At 36.6% G+C, this 12,827-nt stretch overlaps 1 long non-coding RNA gene across 1 annotated transcript; it reads right to left on the reverse strand.

The window, feature by feature from the left end:
* Positions 1–8,356: 8,356 nt before the first annotated feature.
* LOC117196836 (uncharacterized) lies at positions 8,357–12,456 on the reverse strand. Its single transcript, XR_007474961.1, has 2 exons — positions 11,452–12,456; positions 8,357–11,071 (listed from the first exon to the last, which is right to left on the reverse strand). It is a non-coding gene; the product is annotated as an uncharacterized LOC117196836 (long non-coding RNA).
* Positions 12,457–12,827: the final 371 nt, after the last annotated feature.

Consider the following 12,827-nt stretch of genomic DNA (forward strand, 5'->3'; position numbering starts at 1 on the left):
AAGATAAAATAGTGGAAATAACTACTGCAGAGCAGAATAAAGAAAAAAGAATGAAAAGAACTGAGGACAGTCTCAGAGACCTCTGGGACAACATTAAACGCACCAACATTCGAATTATAGGGGTTCCAGAAGAAGAAGAGAAAAAGAAAGGGACTGAGAAAATATTTGAAGAGATTATAGTTGAAAACTTCCCTAATATGGGAAAGGAAATAGTTAATCAAGTCCAGGAAGCACAGAGAGTCCCATACAGGATAAATCCAAGGAGAAATATGCCAAGACACATATTAATCAAACTGTCAAAAATTAAATACAAAGAAAACATATTAAAAGCAGCAAGGGAAAAACAACAAATAACACACAAGGGAATCCCCATAAGGTTAACAGCTGATCTTTCAGCAGAAACTCTGCAAGCCAGAAGGGAGTGGCAGGACATATTGAAAGTGTTGAAGGAGAAAAACCTGCAACCAAGATTACTCTACCCAGCAAGGATCTCATTCAGATTTGATGGAGAAATTAAAACCTTTACAGACAAGCAAAAGCTGAGAGAGTTCAGCACCACCAAACCAGCTCTACAACAACTGCTAAAGGAACTTCTCTAGGCAAGAAACACAAAAGAAGGAAAAGACCTACAATAACAAACCCCAAACAATTAAGAAAATGGGAATGGGAACACACATATCGAAAATTACCTTAAATGTAAATGGACTAAATGCTCCCACCAAAAGACACAGATTGGCTGAATGGATACAAAAACAAGACCCATATATTTGCTGTCTACAAGAGACCCACTTCAGACCTAGAGACACATACAGACTGAAAGTAAGGGGATGGAAAAAGATATTCCATGCAAATGGAAGCCAAAAGAAAGCTGGAGTAGCAATTCTCATATCAGACAAAATAGACTTTAAAATAAGGACTATTAAAAGAGACAAAGAAGGACACTACATAATGATCAAGGGATCGATCCAAGAAGAAGATATAACAATTGTAAATATTTATGCACCCAACATAGGAGCACCTCAATACATAAGGCAAATACTAACAGCCATAAAAGGGGAAATCGACAGTAACACATTCATAGTAGGGGACTTAAACACCCCACTTTCACCCATGGACAGATCATCCAAAATGAAAATAAATAAGGAAACACAAGCTTTAAATGATACATTAAACAAGATGGACTTAATTGATATTTATAGGACACTCCATCCAAAAACAACAGAATACACATTTTTCTCAAGTGCTCATGGAACATTCTCCAGGATAGATCATATCTTAGGTCACAAATCAAGCCTTGGTAAATTTAAGAAAATTGAAATTGTATCCAGTATCTTTTCTGACCACAACGCCATGAGACTAGATATCAATTACAGGAAAAGATCTGTAAAAAATACAAACACATGGAGGCTAAACAATACACTACTTAATAATGAAGAGATCACTGAAGAAATCAAAGAGGAAATCAAAAAATACCTAGAAACAAATGACAATGGAGACACAACGACCCAAAACCTGTGGGATGCAGCAAAAGCAGTTCTAAGGGGGAAGTTTATAGCAATACAAGCCCACCTTAAGAAGCAGGAAACATCTCGAATAAACAACCTAACCATGCACCTCAAGCAATTAGAGAAAGAAGAACAAAAAAACCCCAAAGCTAGCAGAAGGAAAGAAATCATAAAAATCAGATCAGAAATAAATGAAAAAGAAATGAAGGAAACAATAGCAAAGATCAATAAAACTAAAAGCTGGTTCTTTGAGAAGATAAACAAAATAGATAAACCACTAGCCAGACTCATCAAGAAAAAAAGGGAGAAGACTCAAATCAATAGAATTAGAAATGAAAAAGGAGAGGTAACAACTGACACTGCAGAGATAAAAGAGATCATGAGAGATTACTACAAGCAACTCTATGCCAATAAAATGGACAATCTGGAAGAAATGGACAAATTCTTAGAAATGCACAACCTGCCAAGACTGAATCAGGAAGAAATAGAAAATCTGAACAGACCAATCACAAGCACTGAAATTGAAACTGTGATTAAAAATCTTCCAACAAAGAAAAGCCCAGGACCAGATGGCTTCACAGGCGAATTCTATCAAACATTTAGAGAAGAGCTAACACCTATCCTTCTCAAACTCTTCCAAAATATAGCAGAGGGAGGACCACTCCCAAACTCCTTCTACGAGGCCACCATCACCTTGATACCAAAACCAGACAAGGATGTCACAAAGAAAGAAAACTGCAGGCCAATATCACTGATGAACATAGATGCGAAAATCCTCAACAAAATACTAGCAAACAGAATCCAACAGCACATTAAAAGGATCATACACCATGATCAAGTGGGGTTTATTCCAGGAATGCAAGGATTCTTCAATATACGCAAATCTATCAATGTGATAAACCATATTAACAAACTGAAGGAGAAAAACCATATGATCATCTCAATAGATGCAGAGAAAGCTGTTGACAAAATTCAACACCCATTTATGATAAAAACCCTGCAGAAAGTAGGCATAGAGGGAACTTTCCTCAACATAATAAAGGCCATGTATGACAAGCCCACAGCAAACATCATCCTCAATGGTGAAAAACTGAAAGCATTTCCACTAAGATCAGGAACAAGACAAGGTTGCCCACTCTCACCACTATTATTCAACATTGTTTTGGAAGTTTTAGCCACAGCAATCAGAGAAGAAAAGGAAATAAAAGGAATCCAAATCGGAAAAGAAGAAGTAAAGCTGTCACTGTTTGCAGATGACATGATCCTATACATAGAGAACCCTAAAGATGCTACCAGAAAACTACTAGAGCTAATCAATGAATTTGGTAAAGTGGCAGGATACAAAATTAATGCACAGAAATCTCTGGCATTCCTATATATTAATGATGAAAAATCTGAAAGTGAAATCAAGAAAACACTCCCATTTACCATTGCAACAAAAAGAATAAAATATCTAGGAATAAACCTACCTAAGGAGACAAAAGACCTGTATGCAGAAAATTATAAGACACTGATGAAAGAAATTAAAGATGATACAAATAGATGGAGAGATATACCATGTTCTTGGATTGGAAGAATCAACATTGTGAAAATGACTCTACTACCCAAAGCAATCTATAGATTCAATGCAATCCCTATCAAACTACCACTGGCATTTTTCACAGAACTAGAACAAAAAATTTCACAATTTTTATGGAAACACAAAAGACCCCGAATAGCCAAAGCAATCTTGAGAAGGAAAGAAGGAACTGGAGGAATCAGGCTCCCTGACTTCAGACTATACTACAAAGTTACAGTTATCAAGACGGTATGGTACTGGCACAAAAACAGAAAGATAGATCAATGGAACAGGATAGAAAGCCCAGAGATAAACCCATGCACATATGGACCCCTTATCTTTGATAAAGGTGGCAGTAATGTACAATGGAGAAAGGACAGCCTCTTCAATAAGTGGTGCTGGGAAAACTGGACAGGTACATGTAAAAGTATGAGATTAGATCACTCCCTAACACCATACACAAAAATAAGCTCAAAATGGATTAAAGACCTAAATGTAAGGCCAGAAACTATCAAACTCTTAGAGGAAAACATAGGCAGAACACTCCATGACATAAATCACAGCAAGATCCTTTCTGACCCACCTCCTAGAGTAATGGAAATAAAAACAAAAATAAACAAATGGGACCTAATGAAACTTCAAAGCTTTTGCACAGCAAAGGAAACCATAAACAAGACCAAAAGACAACCCTCAGAATGGGAGAAAATATTTGCAAATGAAGCAACCGACAAAGGATTAATCTCCAAAATTTACAAGCAGCTCATGCAGCTCAATAACAAGAAAACAAACAACCCAATCCAAAAATGGGCAGAAACCTAAGTAGACATTTCTCCAAAGAAGATATATAGATTTCCAACAAACACATGAAAGGATGCTCAACATCACTAATCATTAGAGAAATGCAAATCAAAATTACAATGAGATATCATCTCACACCAGTCAGAATGGCCATCATCAAAAAATCTAGAAACAATAAATGCTGGAGAGGGTGTGGAGAAAAGGGAACACTCTTGCACTGCTGGTGGGAATGTGAATTGGTTCAGCCACTACGGAGAACAGTATGGAGGTTCCTTAAAAAACTACAAATAGAACTACCATATGACCCAGCAATCCCACTACTGTGCATATACCCTGAGAAAACCAAAATTCAAAAAGAGTCATGTACCAAAATGTTCATTGCAGCTCTATTTACAATAGCCCGGAGATGGAAACAACCTAAGTGCCCGTCATCGGATGAATGGATAAAGAAGATGTGGCACATATATACAATGGAATATTACTCAGCCATAAAAAGAAACGAAATTGAGCTATTTGTAATGAGGTGGATAGACCTAGAGTCTGTCATACAGAGTGAAGTAAGTCAGAAAGAAAAAGACAAATACCGTATGCTAACACATATAGATGGAATTTAAGAAAAAAAATGTCATGAAGAACCTAGGGGTAAAGCAGGAATAAAGACGCAGACCTCCTAGAGAACGGACTTGAGGTTATGGGGAGGGGGAAGGGTGAGCTGTGACAGGGCGAGAAAGAGTCATGGGCATATACACACTAACAAACGTAGTAAGGTAGATAGCTAGTGGGAAGCAGCCGCATGGCACAGGGATATTGGCTCGGTGCTTTGTGACCGCCTGGAGGGGTGGGATAGGGAGGGTGGGAGGGAGGGAGATGCAACAGGGAAGACATATGGGAACATATGTTTATGTATGACTGATTCACTTTGTTATAAAGCAGAAACTAACACACCATTGTAAAGCAATTATACCCCAATAAAGATGTTAAAAAATATATATATAAAAAGGAACACATCCACATACTTCCCTCCCTTTTATACTCCCTTCTGCCCCTCTGCTGCCAACCTAATGAACAAGTCCTGGTGTACATTTCACAGATGGTTTAACAATTCCATATCCAAGATGCTACTTTTTTACCAATTATAACAAGGATATTTACAAATTGGTTAACTCATTAGCTCTACATTTTATCATACATTGTCACCTCAGGACTCCTAAAAAGCCTAGACGTTGCAAAATAATGAATGAACCTTGTCCATAGTAAACATTGGTACTTTACAAAAATGCACATTTAGACCTATGGTTATAACCTAAAACTGTCTTCTAGATATGGAGATATTAGCTAAGAGCCCTTCCCTTCACCCTTCCTCTTACCCCTCCTCCAGCATATCAGCGACTAAGTACAGGGCTATATCTAGCTCCAAGAGGTGGATTAACATAGACGCTCCCAGAAGACACAGCCCTTACTAAAAACCAACAAAAGGGCCTTTATTAAGGGGTTATTTTACTACCTCTACTTTTAATACACTTTGGGCATTAGGACTTGCTTATTCTTTAATACACAGCAATATTAACTAAAACACACAAATAGAACAATGGTTAGACAATCTGAACTTGTCTAAAGACTCATGGGCACAGATCCCTTCTTTGTACTTCCTTCCCTGTCCGCTCCCCACCTCCCCACCACCCAGTGAATAGTCAGCTTACTCTCCAATACTCAAGTTTAACAATTTCCACTCCCCCAATACAACCATTCCTATGAATTAACAGAAAAAAAATACTTAAAAGGTGTTACTTTTAACTCTCTATTTTCAACATATGTTGTGCACTTTTACACATCTAGAAAGATTAGATGTTTCAAATACAGATTTAACTTTGTCCACCATGTATACACGTAGTAGCACTGAAGAAACTGCACACAAAGGCTATAGTCACAAAGTGTCTCCTAAACAGGAACACTCTGGCCTAGAAGCTTCCCCTTCTCATCTCTATCAACCCAGTGGACAAGAATAATAAGCAACTGTAATGCTTAGAGGGGATTTTAACAATTTTACTTCCTCCAGTTGTTTTCAGAAGTCTTTCCTATGAATTTTAACACAAAGTGTACATAATGTTATTATCGGCTATTTTTGTCATACACTGGCAACCTCTTTAACATCTAGGAAGACTAGATGTTGTGAATTTGGACCCTCTGTCCTTTATGTACACTATGTACACAGCCAAGTAAAACAAAACACAGAGACACACCAGACAATGGTTAGTCTTGGTATAAAGCCCTTTACACTTTTTTTTTCTCCCTGAACTAGCACAAATAAAATAATGTGTACTGCTCAAAGAGGTGGTTTGATCATTTTGATCACTCCATTTCTAAAAGAGTATTTCATATGAATTTTAACAAAAGGATATATCTACAAAATATGTTACTTCACTACCTCTACTTTTAACATACTTTGTGCACTTCTAAACATCTAGAAAGACTAGATGTTTCAAATAATGGCTTAAGTTTGTCCACTATATACACAGTAGTGTTGAATAAACTACACACATGTAACAATGGTTATATCTGAAAATGTCTTCTACATAGGAACATTCTAATCTAGAACACTTCATTTCTCCCAGTACCTCCTTTCTGCCATCCATCCAACATTGGGCAAGTAGAGGCACAGGTGTCACTTAGATGTGATTTACAATTTCACTTCCAAAGGCCCTTTTCAGAAGACGGCCTTTCAATGAATTTTAACACAAAGTGTCCTAAATGTGTTAGTTTACTAACTCTACTTTTGTCATACATTGGCAACCTCTTTAATGTCTAGAGACTAGATATTATAAAATTGGGACCCATTGGTCCAGTATATACAAAATATATACAGTAAAGTTAAACAAAATGCATGTAACATATAGAGCAATGGATAAGTTGAAATGTTCTAGTACCTGCTAGCAAAACATCTTTTGCAATCTTCCTTCCCACCTCCCTAACCCAAATGAACAAGCACAGAGTATATTGTTCAGAGAGGAGGTTTAACAATTCCATTTCCAAAAACAGTATTTCCCATCAGTTTTTAAAAGCTATTTACAAGAAACATTATTCTACTAAAACTACTTTTAAATACATCAAGCACTTCTAAACATCTAAAAAGAATAGATATTTCATATAAGAACTTACTTGTCCACTATCCATATATTTTTTTCCTATTCCATTATAAAAGCAAAGACTTTTGTATTTTCTTACCTCAGAGGTGTTAGAACCAAAACCAGAAGATACCTACAGAAAATCTCTTTTTGTGGTTAAAAAAATAATCTCACCCATAGTTATCACAGAAGCTATAGAGCCACCAGATTTCAAGGGTAGTAAGCAGGCACGGACAATAAGGATATCATCACTAAATTGTTCCAGAACCACACAAACCTCTAATAGTCTTCTATAACTTATGGGAATGGGAGGACCTCAAAATTTACTTGCATTTAACTTCTCACCAGCTCAGTGGGGTGAAAATTTGGAGTTGGATTTAATTATTTAATTAAATTTAAATAAAATAATGGATTTAATTAAAGTTAAATAAAATAATGTAGCATTTCCCACGCTCCCATTTGTGGAGTTCAGAGTTATACTTCCTACACGTATAGTAAGCTTGGCCACAGAAAAAATTTTCTCCCTTTATCCCAATTCTAACTCTGTAGGGAAGAGACTCTGAATAGCTCAGCTGAGTCTGACTCCTACCCCCGATCCAATCAGCTATGATCATAGGAATATTGTAATTATTAGAGATCATAGGAATAGTGTAAAAGTGATCATTATGATCATAGACATAGTGTAATATTGAAATACAGCCACTGGGAACCCTTATGATCATGTTTATTGGGAATGTCATTTCCCAGAAGAAGTGGGGGTCATCTGTTTAAAATACCCACTACAACACCACCATTGGCTTCTTTCCCTTGGTCTAATCCAGAGGGTGTCATCATGTACCTAATTATTATCTGGCTCTTCAGCAGCTTCAGTTTAAGTCACCTTTCATAAGTGATGCAGCTCCAAAATCTTACTATTTGAACCCAAGTATCTCTCTGTCTTACATTTCCAAAGTTAATATCCTAAATTCCCAAATCCTCCTCTTGATGTCTACCACAAATATAGCCAATATTAATTGGCCTTCCAGGGATATGGACAGATATCCCATATAGATACCTAGTATACATATGCCCCAAAAAGAGGAAATTCTGTCATTTCTAGAAACTTGACTACTAAGGGAGGTGCTGGGATGAGAGGTCCTGTTCATTCTACAGCATATGGGAAGATTTTTTTCAACTGAGCTTGTGAGGATTATTCATGTTTTTTGACTACCATCTGGTTATGTTTGTTTGCCTCACCCAGGTGTCTCTGAGTAGAAATACCAGATAATTTTTATTTATAAAACAAATAACTTGATTTTTTCAGGCATTTATGTGGAAATACCAGATAAATATTGCAGAAATACCATGCAAATATTCATTCAATTAATCATTAATCCAATCAACAAATATTTATTAAATGCTTTCTACTACTAGATACCAGTATAAGTACTAAGTATACAAGCCCTCTCAATCCACCACTCTTAAGTGACAAGGTTATACATTGCACAAGCATCATTATACTGCATATAATATGATAGCATCACTCTAAAATGCCACAAATTTCCCCCTCACATTTAACTATATAAATATCCTTCCTTTCCAACAAAGCTCAACAGTGAATAATATATGTTGTTCAGAATATAACAGAATCATTATAATTCAAATAATATAATGACATCAATTTAAAATACTAATGACATTCTCCTTCAATAACAATACAACCCTTCACCCCAGAAATCTCACTACAAAGGTTATATATTTTATACTCTAAAAGAGCATCATCAAAACCAAACAACATATGACAGCGGCATAAAATGTCAACTATCCTCCATCCTCTAACATTTAAAACTATTAATTCCCTTCTATCAATTCAACCACTTCTTCAAAAATAAATTAAATGCCCAAAATATTTACAAAGAATCAGTTTTCTTCCCTCACCCTCTGCCTCACCATTATCTTCTCAGTCTTCTCAGATCCAACTTTTCAAATTCCTGGTTGGGATTATTAGACAAATGTAAATCAAAACTACAATGAGGTGTCACCTCATACCAGTTAGAATGGTCATCATCAAAAAATCCACAAACAATAAATGCTGGAGAGAGTGTGGAGAAAATGGAACCCTCCTACACTGTTGGTGCGAATGTAAACGGGTACAGCCACTATGGAGAACAGTATGGAAGTTCCTTAAAAAAACTAAAAATAGAGCTACCATATGATCCAGCAATCCCATTCCTGGGCATATATCTGGAGAAAACCATAATTCAAAAGGATACATGCACCCCATTTTTCATTGCAACACTACTTACATTAGCCATAACATGGAAGCAACCTAAATGTCCATCGAAAGAGGAATGGATAAAGAAGATGTGGTACATATATATACAAATGAATATTCCTCAGCTAAAGAAGAAAATAATGACATTTACAGCCACATGGATGGACCTAGAGATTTTCATGCTGAGTGAAGTAAGTCAGACAGAGAAAGACAAAGATGATATGATATTGCTTACGTGTGGAATCTAAAAAAAGGGTAAAAAGGAAATTATTTACAAAACAGAAATAGAGTCCCAGATGTAGAAAACAAACTTATGGTTACTGGGGGGTGGGGGGGAGAGATAAATTGGAAGATTGGGATTGACATGTACATGCTGCTATATATAAAACAGATAACTAATAAGGACCTACTGTATAGCACAGGGAACTCTACTCAGTACTCTGTAATGGTCTATATGGGAAAAGAATCTAAAAAAGAGTGGATATATATTTATGCATAACTGATTCACTTTGCTTAACACAACATTGTAAATCAACTATATGCCAATAAAATTTTTTAAAAAAATCCTGGTTTGAGCCCAGGTCCCTCCTTCAGTTGTAGACTAGGGTGCCTTCTGGTATAAGTAATGAGCCCTGCTGCTATATTATTTAAACCCCAGATCTCTCATGTGTCCTATAATTTTCAAAGTTTCTGATCAGATACCAAAAATTTCCCTTCTGGCATCTACACCTCCAGTAGATAATAACAAAAACATATTTCAAATAATGTATTTCTATACAAATTTCTTCTTACTGTCAATTCGGCTCTTAATCCTCCAGATAAAGTCCCAACATATATACAAAACTTTTTAAATATAGCTTTCATTTAAAATATTTAATTCCAGGGAGAGTGATCTCATTCTCAAGAAATTGGTTTGATTTTGGGTCTCTTTAGCAACTGCACACTGATATTTCTCCCACTGGAAGTGACAAAGCATCTCCAAAGTCTTTCGTGAGTCTCAGCTTTCTAAAGTTTAAAGAGCAGCTATTAGAGTATGTAAGAATATAACATCAGTCCCACTCTCATGAAAACTTGAAAACAAAATAAAATTCCTGAACTAAATGTGATCCTTCAAGTGGCTGAGACTCTAAAGAACCATCTCTTATATAAGAGCATTTCCCAAGGAAAAGTGATATTCCTAGAACTACATTTTTATTAGAAAAATAGTCCATAACAGAGGCTTAATGTTATTTGGACAAAAGGGAGAGAGAGAGAGAATCAAAGAGATAAAAGAAGTACTGGTCAATCCATGACAGCTTCTCAGATCCTACAAAGTATGAATTTAAATATCCCATTTAAAATCCACCACTCATTCAAAATACCTTCTCTCTTAAGAAGGGCACTTAAGAAACATTCCTATAGTTTAGAAAAAAATAGAAATGTGTAATATTGCCACCTGTCTTTTTAAGTTTTTTCCTACGACTCCACCTTATGCACACTTTCCTTTAATTTCCAGTTTATATATTTAAATCTATTTTTCCACCATGCCTGACATACTCTCCACTTTGTCCTGCAACACAACCTTTTCTCTTGTGTTCCAGCCCTCATTTTTCTGAATTAGAACATGTATACAGTGACCGATTAGGGTCCTTCCTTACTTCCTGGACATGCTACTAGAGAATTAGTGTTTATGGCCGTATGCAGAATTAGTGTTTATGGCCATATGCAGAAGTGTCCAGATGCTCTAGAGACTGGCTTCTTGATAGTTACTGGGCCAGCTGTTAGGATGTAGTGGCATGCTGACTGGCTGTTCCCCCTTGCAGATCTGATGAATGGCAGCTCTGGTCAGAAACTCCTGGGTGGGACAAACAAACATAACCAGATGGTAGTCAGAAACCATAAATAATTCTCACTTGCCCAATTGAAAAAATTATCTTCCCATTCACTGTAGAATGAACAGGATTCATCTCAACACCACCCTTATTAGTCAAGATTCTAGAAATACCAGCCTGACAGGTTTTCCTAGTAAACGAGTATACTAGATACTTTTGAATTTTATAATATTTGTAATTTTTATAAGGAAACATATACATATGTATGGATTTTCCATATCTATTTTCTGAAGGATGGAGTTGGACTGGTATTGAGGGTGTTGCAGGGGTCTTTGGGGAGAAGAACCTATGAATATACACTGATCACCCAGACAGTTGGGTGAAAATCAGGAGAACCTCTTACCTGCAATTATGCTGTGTAGATCTGGAGTAAGAATACAGACTATCAGGTCTGAAAGAAGGGGAAACATTCAAGCCAGAAATGCACGTCCAAATTAACTCATCAAGCTTTTAAGTAGTCATGAGTTGAGGATCAAAAAGCAAAGGTGTGAAGCCAAATGGGGTTCAGAGATGTTGGAAACAAGGAACAGTAGGTCTAAACAAGAGAAGTGGTGCATATTTTTTAGAGAAAAGAGCATTAATCCATGGCTGACTTTTTACTAGCTAATTGTCTGTGTTTGCTCGCACAAGTGAGTCCATTGAAGAGGCTGAGTTTGGATGAACTTTTGTCCCCAAGATACCCTTCCTTAGACAGAGTCTGGGGTTTTACAGGTTTACCCATAGAGAGCCCTAATGCTCTCTTGTGCATTCCTGAGGTGGTAGGCAGTTAACATGACTGCTTTTGTAATTTGTACACGTTTCAGGGAACCAGGTACCCAAGCTGGCTACTGTCTCACCATGATTACAGCATATTTTTCATGTTATACTTGTATTATCCTTCTTGGGTTGGAGAAATTAATAGGATGAAACATAAAGCATGAAAACTTGAATGAATGTTTATGAATTGGCAAGGGTATTCAGTATAAAATTGTAGTGAAGGGAACTAAAAGAAGTCTCCCACTTTGATGTCCTTGCCTGAGCCTTTGTATTGATTAGAATACTCTTTATATGTCTCTCTGGAAGTTGTCAAGATATTGGTGAAACTAGGAAACACAAGGAGGTAACAAGATTGGCAATTGTAATTGTTCTGAAAGTGAATATTCAGGATAGAGAAATGCAGTGAGTTGTTATAGGGAATATCATGGTAGTAAACTAGTTAGCCCAGCTGGATTATCATTAGGAGACATAGCAGTAGTCATAATCCAGTACCTTGTTTGATACAAATGATCTGGCCATTAGTCTCCTGGTGTTTGGCAGGAGAATGTGTATATGTGAAGCTTTCACCAGAAGGAGTCAAATGTGCAATAAAAATAAGGGATACAAACTAGGCACAGTAGTCAAAATCTGTCAGGTGAAGATCCCATAGAAGTGGAAGGCTTTCTTCAGGAATGAGGTATCCATGGCCTGTGCTGTAAAGGAGGTGAAAGAAACTGAAAGTGAAAGACTTGTGAACAAAGTAGCCATGGTCAATGCTGACAAAGAGAATATTTGTTCATAAACAAAGTAAACACAGTGTTTGGAACAGTAAGGCAAATGGAAGCTTTCTTTCTTAAACAAAGTAGCCATGTGGCCAGTGGAAACAAGATATGGAATACTTACTTTCTGAAGCTATGGTTGGCACAAATTTGGAGATCAAAGACATTTTATGATCCAAGTAGACAGGACTAGTACAGACTAGAA

The sequence above is a fragment of the Orcinus orca genome, chromosome X (assembly GCF_937001465.1).
Source record: "Orcinus orca chromosome X, mOrcOrc1.1, whole genome shotgun sequence".
NCBI lineage: Eukaryota > Metazoa > Chordata > Mammalia > Artiodactyla > Delphinidae > Orcinus > Orcinus orca.